Genomic DNA, 15438 nt, shown 5'->3' with positions numbered 1-15438 from the left:
ATAAGTAGCACCTAATACATTATTTTTAAAGCTTTGAAATGAAGACTTTAAATGCTAAACAGCATTATAAACCTAATAAAATAATCACACAACACAGAATATATAATTAAACTAAGTTAAATTAACTAAAACATTTGCTAAACAGCATTATAAACCTAATAAAATAACCACACACAGACTTCACTTGCATGTTTCTGAAAATAGTTCTTCCTATGCATTCCAATCTGGACTGATTAATTGACAGGAAGCTCTTGTTCCTTTGAAATCTGCTCGATAGATCAGGTCTGGTTAAACTGATTAATTTCATCTTGCTTGGCTTTACTGCAACACAAGCGGACAGCTTCACCTACTGGCTATTTTAATAAATGCACTGCTTCTCAATGCTTTTCAATAGCAGTCACATGACTGGGAAAAAATGTTGTTATTCTGAAACGGTGTAAATTGAACCGTTGTAAAACGAGGGCCACCTGTATTTGTATCTGTAAAATGGGTCAGTTTGGAGAGGGGATGGGACCAATTGTAAACAACAGTACCATATGCCATTTAGGCAGTATTTACTTGTCATTATACAGCTTATACATGCAACCGAAAGGTAGTTTTATATCATTTGTACTGTAGTTGGAAAAGTAATATTTGTTGTTTTAAATAAATATAGAATATTTGCATTTTAGAACAAAAAAATCAAACCAAAGACAGAGGCAGAGAACATTGTGACTTACAGATGGGAAAATATAGTAATTTTTTATAATTTAATTTAAAAACAATTATTGCTTTAAAAAGTTTAGCTTTCAGAATAAGTTTGGATTTTGGAATTTCCGATTTGGGGATTTGTACCTTTATATATTATTTTACCTTTAGTACTGGTTTTGACTTAAATTTTTAAGATTGTACAGAGCTTTATTATAAGGTATTATTGTGCACTACAGTACTCTGTTATTTTTATGTTTTTGTTTTGGCTGCTGTTCCCTACAATTTATTCTGTAAAACAAGCACTGCTTTTATTAATGTTTGTGTATGACTCGTTCCATTAACATAATATAGCGATGCCAACAGTTCGCTGTTTTATCTTGAGCACTTAGCACACTTCTGTGGGTGTATATAGTAATCAAGTATAGTTATTTCTCAGACCAGAGCATGGAAAAGCTATAATGAAACTAATGCAGTGCAAGATTTTTTTCTCTCTTAGTCTGCATTTCATATAAAGGTACAGTAGAGACCCGTAGATATAAAAAATATTATTATTATAAGGAAGCATTATTTATAGGAAACTTAAACATCCTAAAAGGTTATATATTAGGTTAAAATAGTTACTAATTCTTCCTCATAAAAGTGCCACAGCCGTTCTGTAAGTAGCTTTTTCACTGTTCTGCACAGTGATGAGTGCTTGAGGTTCCAGTGGGGACGACATTATTCATTAGCAGTTTCAGGTGTTTGTCTTAGGAGTTGCTGGCTCTCACAGGAATGTCATTGAAACCAACACTTTAGGCTCGTTTTATCAAGCCTTCTCCTGCTCTTCGACTGTAGGTTCTCACAAAAGAACCTGCAGTCCGTAGTTATGAAACAGTGGTCATCAGACCGCTGCTTCCTACCCTCTTCTTCACCTCTTAGGTGGAGAATTTCAATCTCCACAGGTTCGTCTGACCAGGGAGATTGACGGTTCCTGCTCGCATGTGATTGGCTGTGCGCGGGCAGGGGCAGCATTGCAAGCCCTTTGTGTTCCAAATGTTAATAATTGACATTTAGTACTATTTTTTTATTTTTTGAACACACTGCCAGTAACATATATATGGCTCATCCTTTGTAAGCCAGTGTTTTTACATTATGATAATCAGTTGTCTCACCTTCCAACTTAAAGGGACAGTTACCCAAAAATGTTCTCTCCTTTAATTTGTTCCCAATAATCCATTTTATTGTGTGTTAAATTATTTACAAATAGCTCCTTAAACTTTTTATTGGCATTTGAAAAAGCTAATTTAGCCTGTGGTATCCCTACCTTAATGGGAGGAGAGTCCACTGCTTCATTCATTACTTGTGGGAATTAAGAACCTGGCCACCAGGAGAAGGCAAAGACACCCCAGCCAAAGGCTTAACTACCTCCCCCACTTCCCTCATCCCCCAGTCATTCTTTGCCTTTCGTCACAGGAGGTTGGCAGAGAAGTGTCAGAAGATTCGGAGTAGTCTCTTATGGAGGGTAGTACTCTTCGAAATGGGACTGGAGTTTTAAGTGTTCTCTCAAGTCCATGTCAGGAGCGATGCTACTACCCTGTCACACTTGAAGGGCTGTGTTCTTGATCCACGGCGTTGATTCTGGTAAAATAGTTTCATTTTTATTTATATATATATATATATATTTATATATATATATATATATATATATATATATATATATATATATATATATATAGATATAGATATATATATATATATATATATATATATATATATATATATATCCTCTCCAAGAACACAGGCACTCACTGGTCTTGTAAAAAGTAATCCTTTAATCAATCCGTTAAAACAATTATAATACCATGACGTTTCGGCACACCATTGTGCCTTTATCAAATGTGACAAAAATATTAAAAGCTTCATATCAAACTTACCCCAAACCACCACCTAAATACTATTGGAGTACATCACATGCCGCCAGTTCTTCGTGTGTGAAATCGGCGTCTGACGTCATCAGGGAGCGCTAAGCTGTGCGCCCTGTGAGATCGTAGAGCCGGCGTTGCCATGGCAACATGTAAATAATACACGGTTTCTCGGCGGCTATGTTATAATCCAATATATTAATGTATTTGTATATTGAGTGTGACGCTTCATACGCATGATAATAGAGATCTCCATACTTATTGCTTAAGGGGGCAAAATACCCTAAATTACTACACTAATGAGCAAAAAGATCCTCTCTTTACACTAAACCAACCGACCGTAATTCCTTGTTGGATGCGAGGGGCTTTCACCCTCTGCATCAAAAGAAAGGGATTGTCACCTCCCAACTCACTTGTGTCATTAGGAACAATAGTGAGTTACCTATGCTACATCAACAGCTGGAAGAAATGGATGCAAAATTAGTGGAGAGAGGCTATACTAAAGAGATGGTCAAGAAGGCACGGGATGACCTCATGGATCCTACTAAGCTGGGAAAGAGGCAAAGGACAACAAAGTCAGACCCTGAGCAGATCAACATGGTCACTACATATACACCAGATTCGAGACACCTCACTGAGGCGGTCCGGAGACATTGGCCAGTGGTAGGCAGTGATCCCACACTACCATTTGGAAGGGTTGCTGCAAAATAACCTAAGGGATATACTGGTTAAATCAGATCCGATAAGAAATTACAAAAAGGATACCTGGCTTAAACCCACGAAGATGGGCTGTTTTCCCTGTTCTGGATGTGTGACCTGCAATGGTATGCTTAGGGGTAATTCCTTTCAGCACCCTCACAGCAACTAAAGATTCGATATTAGGCATCGCCTTACATGCACCAGCATATATGTAATATACATGATCATTTGCCCATGCTCCAGTGTCTATATCGGCAAAACTGTAACAACTTTCCGCGAACGCATGGCAAACCACCGATGTGCGATACGCGAGGCCCTACGCACTGGTGAATCGGAACAACCAGTAGCTAGGCATTGCATTCAACATAAACATGCGGTTTCCAGTCTACGCACAATGCTTATAGACCATGTACCCCCACTCCCGAGAGGAGGTGATAGAGGGAATCTTTTACTACAATGCAAAACCAAGTGGATCTACAGGCTGAATACCATCTCTCCATATGGCCTTAATACCTCGCTGGACTTTAGCCCCTTCTACTAGATAACATCTGTTCTTGTAATATAATCAGAGTATACATATCCTTCCTGCAGCTGTATATGGGTCTCATAATAGGATAAAAATACGGTTCTCACATATTGTTCCTATGTTTCTACCATATTGCTAGTAGGCATGACTGTAAGCTAGTACTTCACCTTATATGTAAACTGACACTGTTTACTGTCTTTATGACATCAAATGCTCTACAGGTCTTTTTACTTATTGTGATATAGATACAATGTTGTATAGATGCTCCTTTTAATGCACTTTGTTTTTTATGCACTTTGTTTTTATTGTTATTTGTCTTGAGTGTTGCGCCGATATATAGATCTTTTTGCTCATTAGTGTAGTAATTTGGGGTATTTTGCCCCCTTAAGCAATAAGTATGGAGATCTCTATTATCATGCGTATGAGGCGTCACACTCAATATACAAATACATTAATATATTGGATTATAACATAGCCGCCGAGAAACCGTGTATTGTTTACATGTTGCCATGGCAACGCCGGCTCTACGATCTCACAGGGCGCACAGCTTAGCGCTCCCTGATGACGTCAGACGCCGATTTCACACACGGAGAACTGGCGGCATGTGATGTACTCCAATAGTATTTAGGTGGTGGTTTGGGGTAAGTTTGATATGAAGCTTTTAATATTTTTGTCACATTTGATAAAGGCGCAATGGTGTGCCGAAACGTCATGGTATTATAATCGTTTTAACGGATTGATTAAAGGATTACTTTTTACAAGACCAGTGAGTGCCTGTGTTCTTGGAGAGGATACAAATTGGTTTGCAGTGCACCTTGGCAGCTGAATTGGTGTAAGATTGTGCTGTCCTCTATCTGGACAATATATATATATATATATATATATATATATATTTGATTACGCATGGAGACAGGGTCACAGTGTGGCTCCTTTTATCTTTATAGAATCTAAGGTAATACCCTTGGAAGGGGGCTGTTGAACAGGGGGGATATTATTATTGATAATATAGTTTATTGTTTTTACTACTGCATTTGTGTGAGATGAGGCTCTGTCAGTGTAGAACACAGTTCATTAGTGAGAGATTGAGGCAAGCTTTTTGGCGTGTACTTCTCTTGGTGCAGGGGCGGTCCTGCATGGCACTCCATGTGCCCGGGTGTGGCCTACAACTTCCTCTTTCTCGACCTGCGTTCGGAGTAGACGAACGCTGTTTCTTGTAGTCCGGGTCATAGGAGGTGGTGAGTGCCCCGGCCATTGGAGATATAAAGATGCCATTTATTTTTTATGAAGTCCGTAATAAAGGCGCAAGCTATGGAGGACTCTGATATTTTAGAGGATACTCCCTCTTTATATAAACCCATTAAATGTGTATATTGTGAGGAGGTTCCTGTCGAATCACCTACGCAACTCTGTTCCAAATGCTTTGACAATATTGCTATTTCCAAAAAGAATAAAGTATTTAGTACGACTGAGCCGTCTACCTCTGAGGGTTCTCTGCCCCGCGAGGAGCGTTCTCTGCAATCATCTCAGATTACACAAGCAGTTCCCCAGGGCACTACTAATCCTCTCGCCACACTGCCTTGAATGCACCCGATCCCATCTGATCTCGGAAGTTAAGCAGGGCCAGCCCTGGTCAGTACCTGGATGGGAGACCACCTGGGAACATAAGGTGCGGTAGGCTTTGGCAGTGGCAACAGCTGTTCTTTTCTCTTGTTAAGTGTATCCAGTCCACAGATCATCCATTACTTGTGGGATATTCTCCTTCCCAACAGGAAGTTGCAAGAGGATCACCCACAGCAGAGCTGCCACACAGCTCCTCCCCTCACTGCCATACCCAGTCATTCTCTTGCAACTCTCAACTAAGATGGAGGTCGTAAGAGGACTGTGGTGTTTTATACTTAGTTTATTTCTTCAATCAAAAGTTTGTTATTTTTAAATGGTACCGGAGTGTACTGTTTATCTCAGGCAGTATTTAGAAGAAGAATCTGCCTGCGTTTTCTATGATCTTAGCAGAAGTAACTAAGATCCTTTTGCTGTTCTCACATATTCTGAGGAGTGAGGTAACTTCAGAGGGGGAATAGCATGCTGGTTTTCCTGCAATAAGGTATGTGCAGTTAAATTATTTTCTCCAACATAGGTGTGTCCGGTCCACGGCGTCATCCTTACTTGTGGGATATTCTCCTCCCCAACAGGAAATGGCAAAGAGCCCAGCAAAGCTGGTCACATGATCCCTCCTAGGCTCCGCCTACCCCAGTCATTCTCTTTGCCGTTGTACAGGCAACATCTCCACGGAGATGGCTTAGAGTTTTTTAGTGTTTAACTGTAGTTTTTATTATTCAATCAAGAGTTTGTTATTTTGAAATAGTGCTGGTATGTACTATTTACTCAGAAACAGAAAAGAGATGAAGATTTCTGTTTGTATGAGGAAAATGATTTTAGCAACCGTAACTAAAATCCATGGCTGTTCCACACAGGACTGTTGAGAGCTACTAACTTCAGTTGGGGGAACAGTATGCAGTCTCTTGCTGCTTGAGGTATGACACATTCTAACAAGACGATGTAATGCTGGAAGCTGTCATTTTCCCTATGGGATCCGGTAAGCCATGTTTATTACGATCATAAATAAGGGCTTCACAAGGGCTTATTAAGACTGTAGACTTTTCTGGGCTAAATCGATTCATTATTAACACATATTTAGCCTTGAGGAATCATTTTATCTGGGTATTTTGATATAAGAATATCGGCAGGCACTGTATTAGACACCTTATTCCTTAGGGGCTTTCCCAAAGCATAAGCAGAGCCTCATTTTCGCGCCGGTGTGGCGCACTTGTTTTTGAGAGGCATGGCATGCAGTCGCATGTGTGTGGAGCTCTGATACTTAGAAAAGACTTTCTGAAGGCGTCATTTGGTATCGTATTCCCCTTTGGGCTTGGTTGGGTCTCAGCAAAGCAGATACCAGGGACTGTAAAGGGGTTAAAGTTTAAAACGGCTCCGGTTCCGTTATTTTAAGGGTTAAAGCTTCCAATAGCAATACTTTTAAGGCTTTAAGACACTGTGGTGAAAATTTGGTGAATTTTGTACAATTCCTTCATGTTTTTTCGCAATTGCAGTATTAAAGTGTGTTCAGTTTAAAATTTAAAGTGACAGTAACGGTTTTATTTTAAAACGTTTTTTGTACTTTGTTATCAAGTTTATGCCTGTTTAACATGTCTGAACTACCAGATAGACTGTGTTCTGAATGTGGGGAAGCCAGAATTCCTATTCATTTAAATAAATGTGATTTATGTGATAATGACAATGATGCCCAAGATGATTCCTCAAGTGAGGGGAGTAAGCATGGTACTGCATCATTCCCTCCTTCGTCTACACGAGTCTTGCCCACTCAGGAGGCCCCTAGTACATCTAGCGCGCCAATACTCCTTACTATGCAACAATTAACGGCTGTAATGGATAATTCTGTCAAAAACATTTTAGCCCAAATGAACACTTGTCAGCGTAAGCGCGGCTGCTCTGTTTTAGATACTGAAGAGCATGGCAACGCTGATACTAATATCTCTGAAGGGCCCCTAACCCAGTCTGATGGGGCCAGGGAGGTTTTGTCTGAGGGAGAAATTACTGATTCAGGGAACATTTCTCAACAGGCTGAACCTGATGTGATTGCATTTAAATTTAAGTTGGAACATCTCCGCATTCTGCTTAAGGAGGTATTATCCACTCTGGATGATTGTGACAAGTTGGTCATCCCAGAGAAGCTATGTAAAATGGACAAGTTCCTAGAGGTGCCGGGGCTCCCAGAAGCTTTTCCTATACCCAAGCGGGTGGCGGACATTGTTAATAAAGAATGGGAAAGGCCCGGTATTCCTTTCGTCCCTCCCCCCATATTTAAAAAATTGTTTCCTTTGGTCGACCCCAGAAAGGACTTATGGCAGACAGTCCCCAAGGTCGAGGGAGCGGTTTCCACTTTAAACAAACGCACCACTATACCCATAGAGGATAGTTGTGCTTTCAAAGATCCTATGGATAAAAAATTAGAAGGTTTGCTTAAAAAGATGTTTGTTCAGCAGGGTTACCTTCTACAACCAATTGCATGCATTGTCCCTGTCGCTACAGCCGCATGTTTCTGGTTCGATGAGCTGATAAAGGCGGTCGATAGTGATTCTCCTCCTTATGAGGAGATTATGGACAGAATCAATGCTCTCAAATTGGCTAATTCTTTCACCCTAGACGCCACTTTGCAATTGGCTAGGTTAGCGGCTAAGAATTCTGGGTTTGCTATTGTGGCGCGCAGAGCGCTTTGGTTGAAATCTTGGTCGGCTGATGCGTCTTCCAAGAACAAGCTACTTAACATTCCTTTCAAGAGGAAAACGCTGTTTGGCCCTGACTTGAAAGAGATTATCTCTGATATCACTGGGGGTAAGGGCCACGCCCTTCCTCAGGATCGGCCTTTCAAGGCAAAAAATAAACCTAATTTTCGTCCCTTTCGTAGAAACGGACCAGCCCGAGGTGCTACGTCCTCTAAGCAAGAGGGTAATACTTCTCAAGCCAAGCCAGCTTGGAGACCAATGCAAGGTTGGAACAAGGGAAAGCAGGCCAAGAAACCTGCCACTGCTACCAAGACTGCATGAAATGTTGGCCCCCGATCCGGGACCGGATCTGGTGGGGGGCAGACTCTCTCTCTTCGCTCAGGCTTGGGCAAGAGATGTTCTGGATCCTTGGGCGCTAGAAATAGTCTCCCAAGGTTATCTTCTGGAATTCAAGGGACTTCCCCCAAGGGGGAGGTTCCACAGGTCTCAGTTGTCTTCAGACCACATAAAAAGACAGGCATTCTTACATTGTGTAGAAGACCTGTTAAAAATGGGAGTGATTCATCCTGTTCCATTAAGAGAACAAGGGATGGGGTTCTACTCCAATCTGTTCATAGTTCCCAAAAAAGAGGGAACGTTCAGACCAATCTTAGATCTCAAGATCTTAAACAAGTTTCTCAAGGTTCCATCGTTCAAGATGGAAACCATTCGAACTATTATTCCTTCCATCCAGGAAGGTCAATTCATGACCACGGTGGATTTAAAGGATGCGTATCTACATATTCCTATCCACAAGGAACATCATCGGTTCCTAAGGTTCGCATTCCTGGACAAGCATTACCAGTTCGTGGCGCTTCCTTTCGGATTAGCCACTGCTCCAAGGATTTTCACAAAGGTACTAGGGTCCCTTCTAGCTGTGCTAAGACCAAGGGGCATTGCTGTAGTACCTTACTTGGACGACATTCTGATTCAAGCGTCGTCCCTTCCTCAAGCAAAGGCTCACACGGACATCGTCCTGGCCTTTCTCAGATCTCACGGATGGAAAGTGAACGTGGAAAAGAGTTCTCTATCTCCGTCAACAAGGGTTCCCTTCTTGGGAACAATAATAGACTCCTTAGAAATGAGGATATTTCTGACAGAGGCCAGAAAATCAAAGCTTCTAGACTCCTGTCGGATACTTCATTCCGTTCCTCTTCCTTCCATAGCTCAGTGCATGGAAGTGATCGGGTTGATGGTAGCGGCTATGGACATAGTTCCTTTTGCGCGCATTTATCTAAGACCATTACAACTGTGCATGCTCAGTCAGTGGAATGGGGATTATACAGACTTGTCTCCGAAGATACAAGTAAATCAGAGGACCAGAGACTCACTCCGTTGGTGGCTGTCCCTGGACAACCTGTCACAAGGGATGACATTCCGCAGACCAGAGTGGGTCATTGTCACGACCGACGCCAGTCTGATGGGCTGGGGCGCGGTCTGGGGATCCCTGAAAGCTCAGGGTCTTTGGTCTCGGGAAGAATCTCTTCTACCGATAAATATTCTGGAACTGAGAGCGATATTCAATGCTCTCAAGGCTTGGCCTCAGCTAGCGAGGGCCAAGTTCATACGGTTTCAATCAGACAACATGACAACTGTTGCGTACATCAACCATCAGGGGGGAACAAGGAGTTCCCTAGCGATGGAAGAAGTGACCAAAATCATTCTATGGGCGGAGTCTCACTCCTGCCACCTGTCCGCTATCCACATCCCAGGAGTGGAAAATTGGGAAGCGGATTTTCTGAGTCGTCAGACATTGCATCCGGGGGAGTGGGAACTCCATCCGGAAATCTTTGCCCAAGTCACTCAGCTGTGGGGCATTCCAGACATGGATCTGATGGCCTCTCGTCAGAACTTCAAAGTTCCTTGCTACGGGTCCAGATCCAGGGATCCCAAGGCGGCTCTAGTGGATGCACTAGTAGCACCTTGGACCTTCAAACTAGCTTATGTGTTCCCGCCGTTCCCTCTCATCCCCAGGCTGGTAGCCAGGATCAATCAGGAGAGGGCGTCGGTGATCTTGATAGCTCCTGCGTGGCCACGCAGGACTTGGTATGCAGATCTGGTGAATATGTCATCGGCTCCACCTTGGAAGCTACCTTTGAGACGAGACCTTCTTGTTCAGGGTCCGTTCGAACATCCGAACCTGGTTTCACTCCAGCTGACTGCTTGGAGATTGAACGCTTGATCTTATCGAAGCGAGGGTTCTCAGATTCTGTTATCGATACTCTTGTTCAGGCCAGAAAGCCTGTAACTAGAAAGATTTACCACAAAATTTGGAAAAAATATATCTGTTGGTGTGAATCTAAAGGATTCCCTTGGGACAAGGTTAAGATTCCTAAGATTCTATCCTTCCTTCAAGAAGGATTGGAAAAAGGATTATCTGCAAGTTCCCTGAAGGGACAGATTTCTGCCTTGTCTGTGTTACTTCACAAAAAGCTGGCAGCTGTGCCAGATGTTCAAGCCTTTGTTCAGGCTCTGGTTAGAATTAAGCCTGTTTACAAACCTTTGACTCCTCCTTGGAGTCTCAATTTAGTTCTTTCAGTTCTTCAGGGGGTTCCGTTTGAACCCTTACATTCCGTTGATATTAAGTTATTATCTTGGAAAGTTTTGTTTTTGGTTGCAATCTCTTCTGCTAGAAGAGTTTCAGAATTATCTGCTCTGCAGTGTTCTCCTCCTTATCTGGTGTTCCATGCAGATAAGGTGGTTTTACGTACTAAACCTGGTTTTCTTCCAAAAGTTGTTTCTAACAAAAACATTAACCAGGAGATTATCGTACCTTCTCTGTGTCCGAAACCAGTTTCAAAGAAGGAACGTTTGTTGCACAATTTGGATGTTGTTCGCGCTCTAAAATTCTATTTAGATGCTACAAAGGATTTTAGACAAACATCTTCCTTGTTTGTTGTTTATTCTGGTAAAAGGAGAGGTCAAAAAGCAACTTCTACCTCTCTCTCTTTTTGGATTAAAAGCATCATCAGATTGGCTTACGAGACTGCCGGACGGCAGCCTCCCGAAAGAATCACAGCTCATTCCACTAGGGCTGTGGCTTCCACATGGGCCTTCAAGAACGAGGCTTCTGTTGATCAGATATGTAGGGCAGCGACTTGGTCTTCACTGCACACTTTTACCAAATTTTACAAGTTTGATACTTTTGCTTCTTCTGAGGCTATTTTTGGGAGAAAGGTTTTGCAAGCCGTGGTGCCTTCCATTTAGGTGACCTGATTTGCTCCCTCCCTTCATCCGTGTCCTAAAGCTTTGGTATTGGTTCCCACAAGTAAGGATGACGCCGTGGACCGGACACACCTATGTTGGAGAAAACAGAATTTATGTTTACCTGATAAATTACTTTCTCCAACGGTGTGTCCGGTCCACGGCCCGCCCTGGTTTTTTTAATCAGGTCTGATAATTTATTTTCTTTAACTACAGTCACCACGGTACCATATGGTTTCTCCTATGCAAATATTCCTCCTTAACGTCGGTCGAATGACTGGGGTAGGCGGAGCCTAGGAGGGATCATGTGACCAGCTTTGCTGGGCTCTTTGCCATTTCCTGTTGGGGAGGAGAATATCCCACAAGTAAGGATGACGCCGTGGACCGGACACACCGTTGGAGAAAGTAATTTATCAGGTAAACATAAATTCTGTTTTTCTAGGGAATGGAATTTGCTAGAAAATGCTGCTGATACAGAAGTAATATAAGTAAAGCCTTAAATGCAGTGATAGCGACTGGTATCAGGCTTATTAATAGAGAGACATACTCTTATAAAAGTGTATTTTAAAACGTTTGCTGGCATGTTTAATCGTTTTTTACATATGTTTGGTGATAAAACTTATTGGGGCCTAGTTTTTTCCACATGGCTGGCTTGAATTTTGCCTAGAAACAGTTCCCTGAGGCTTCCCACTGTTGTAATATGAGTGGGAGGGGCCTATTTTGGAGTTTTTTTGCACAGCAAAAATTACAGACACAGACATCCAGCTTCTTCCTGCATGATCCAGGACTTCTCTGAAGGGCTCAAAAGGCTTCAAAAGTCGTATTGAGGGAGGTAAAAAGCCACAGTAGAGCTGTGGCAGTTGTTGTGACTGTTTAAAAAACGTTTTTGTCATTTGTTATTCCGTTTTTGGTATTAAGGGGTTAATCATCCATTTTCAAGTGGGTGCAATGCTCTGCTAACTTGTTACATACACTGTAAAAATTTCGTTAGTGTAACTGCATTTTTTCACTGTTATTTCAAAATTTGGGAAAATTTGTGTTTCTTAAAGGCGCAGTAACGTTTTTTATATTGCTTGTAAACTTGTTTTAAAGTGTTTTCCAAGCTTGCTAGTCTCATTGCTAGTCAGTTTAAACATGTCTGACACAGAGGAACCTACTTGTTCATTATGTTTGAAAGCCATGGTGGAGCCCCATAGGAGAATGTGTACTAAATGTATTGATTTCACCTTAAACAGTAAAGATCAGTCTTTATCTATAAAAGAATTATCACCAGAGGGTTCTGTCGAGGGGGAAGTTATGCCGACTAACTATCCCCACGTGTCAGACCCTTCGCCTCCCGCTCAGGGGACGCACGCTAATATGGCGCCAATTACATCAGGGACGCCCATAGCGATTACCTTGCCAGACATGGCTGCATTCATGAATAATACCCTGTCAGAGGTATTATCTAGATTGCCTGACTTAAGAGGCAAGCGCGATAACTCTGGGGTTAGGAGAGATACAGAGCGCGCAAATGCTGTTAGAGCCATGTCTGATACTGCGTCACAGTATGCAGAACATGAGGACGGAGAGCTTCAGTCTGTGGGTGACATCTCTGACTCGGGGAAACCTGATTCAGAGATTTCTAATTTTAAATTTAAGCTTGAGTACCTCCGTGTATTGCTTGGGGAGGTATTAGCTGCTCTGAATGACTGTAACACAGTTGCAATTCCAGAGAAATTGTGTAGGCTGGATAGATACTATGCGGTGCCGGTGTGTACTGACGTTTTTCCTATACCTAAAAGGCTTACAGAAATTATTAGCAAGGAGTGGGATAGACCCGGTGTGCCCTTTTCCCCATCTCCTATATTTAGAAAAATGTTTCCAATAGACACCACTACACGGGACTTATGACAGACTGTCCCTAAGGTGGAGGGAGCAGTTTCTACTTTAGCAAAGCGTACCACTATCCCGGTTGAGGACAGTTGTGCTTTTTCAGATCCAATGGATAAAAAATTGGAGGGTTACCTTAAGAAAATGTTTATTCAACAAGGTTTTATTTTACAGCCCCTTGCATGCATTGCGCCTGTCACTGCTGCGGCGGCATTCTGGTTTGAGGCCCTGGAAGAGGCCATCCAGACAGCTCCATTGAATGAAATTATTGACAAGCTTAGAACGCTTAAGCTAGCTAACTCATTTGTTTCTGATGCCATTGTTCATTTGACTAAACTAACGGCTAAGAATTCCAGATTCGCCATCCAGGCGTGTAGGGCGCTATGGCTTAAATCCTGGTCAGCTGACGTGACTTCAAAGTCTAAATTACTCAACATTCCTTTCAAGGGGCAGACCGTATTCGGGCCTGGCTTGAAGGAAATTATTGCTGACATTACTGGAGGCAAGGGTCATACCCTTCCTCAGGACAGGGCCAAATCAAAGGCCAAACAGTCTAATTTTCGTGCCTTTCGAAATTTCAAGGCAGGAGCAGCATCAACTTCCTCCGCTTCAAAACAAGAGGGAACTGTTGCTCATTCCAGACAGGCCTGGAAACCTAACCAGTCCTGGAACAAGGGCAAGCAGGCCAGAAAGCCTGCTGCTGCCCCCAAGACAGCATGAAGGAACGGCCCCCTATCCGGAAACGGATCTAGTGGGGGGCAGACTTTCTCTCTTCGCCCAGGCGTGGGCAAGAGATGTTCAGGATCCCTGGGCGTTGGAGATCATATCTCAGGGATATCTTCTGGACTTCAAAGCTTCTCCTCCACAAGGGAGATTTCATCTTTCAAGGTTATCATCAAACCAGATAAAGAAAGAGGCATTCCTAAGCTGTGTGCAAGACCTCCTAGTAATGGGAGTGATCCATCCAGTTCCGCGGACGGAACAAGGACAGGGATTTTATTCAAATCTGTTTGTGGTTCCCATGAAAGAGGGAACCTTCAGACCAATCTTGGATCTAAAGATCTTAAACAAATTCCTCAGAGTTCCATCATTCAAAATGGAAACTATTCGGACCATCCTACCCATGATCCAAGAGGGTCAGTACATGACCACAGTGGACTTAAAAGATGCCTACCTTCACATACCGATTCACAAAGATCATCATCGGTTCCTAAGGTTTGCCTTTCTAGACAGGCATTACCAATTTGTAGCTCTTCCCTTCGGGTTGGCCACTGCCCCGAGAATTTTTACAAAGGTTCTGGGCTCACTTCTGGCGGTTCTAAGACCGTGAGGCATAGCGGTGGCTCCGTATCTAGACGACATCCTGATACAGGCGTCAAGCTTTCAAATTGCCAAGTCTCATACAGAGATAGTTCTGGCATTTCTGAGGTCGCATGGGTGGAAAGTGAACGTGGAAAAGAGTTCTCTATCACCACTCACAAGAGTCTCCTTCCTAGGGACTCTCATAGATTCTGTAGAGATGAAAATTTACCTGACGGAGTCCAGGTTATTAAAGCTTCTAAATGCTTGCCGTGTCCTTCATTCCATTCCACGCCCGTCAGTGGCTCAGTGCATGGAAGTAATCGGCTTAATGGTAGCGGCAATGGACATAGTGCCATTTGCGCGCCTGCATCTCAGACCGCTGCAATTATGCATGCTAAGTCAGTGGAATGGGGATTACTCAGATTTGTCCCCTCTACTAAATCTGGATCAAGAGACCAGAGATTCTCTTCTCTGGTGGCTTTCTCGGTCCATCTGTCTAAGGGTATGACCTTTCGCAGGCCAGATTGAACGATTGTAACAACAGATGCCATCCTTCTAGGTTGGGGCGCAGTCTGGTACTCCCTGAAGGCTCAGGGATCGTGGACTCAGGAGGAGAAACTCCTCCCAATAAATATTCTGGAGTTAAGAGCAATATTCAATGCTCTTCTAGCTTGGCCTCAGTTAGCAACACTGAGGTTCATCAGATTTCAGTCGGACAACATCACGACTGTGGCTTACATCAACCATCAAGGGGGAACCAGGAGTTCCCTAGCGATGTTAGAAGTCTCAAAGATAATTCGCTGGGCAGAGTCTCACTCTTGCCACCTGTCAGCGATCCACATCCCAGGCGTAGAGAACTGGGAGGCGGATTTTCTAAGTCGTCAGACTTTTCATCCGGGGGAGT

General features: G+C 42.9%; 1 protein-coding gene and 1 pseudogene across 4 annotated transcripts in view; both read left to right on the top strand.

The window, feature by feature from the left end:
• Positions 1-15438, top strand: part of MCC (MCC regulator of WNT signaling pathway) — a 1086108-nt gene that overhangs the window by 667589 nt on the left and 403081 nt on the right. The window lies entirely within an intron of this gene.
• Positions 5376-5494, top strand: LOC128650890 (uncharacterized; annotated as a pseudogene).

This window comes from Bombina bombina, chromosome 2 (genome assembly GCF_027579735.1).
Source record: "Bombina bombina isolate aBomBom1 chromosome 2, aBomBom1.pri, whole genome shotgun sequence".
NCBI lineage: Eukaryota > Metazoa > Chordata > Amphibia > Anura > Bombinatoridae > Bombina > Bombina bombina.
Note: the sequence above shows the minus strand (reverse complement) of the source record. Positions and strands in the feature narration are given on the sequence as shown.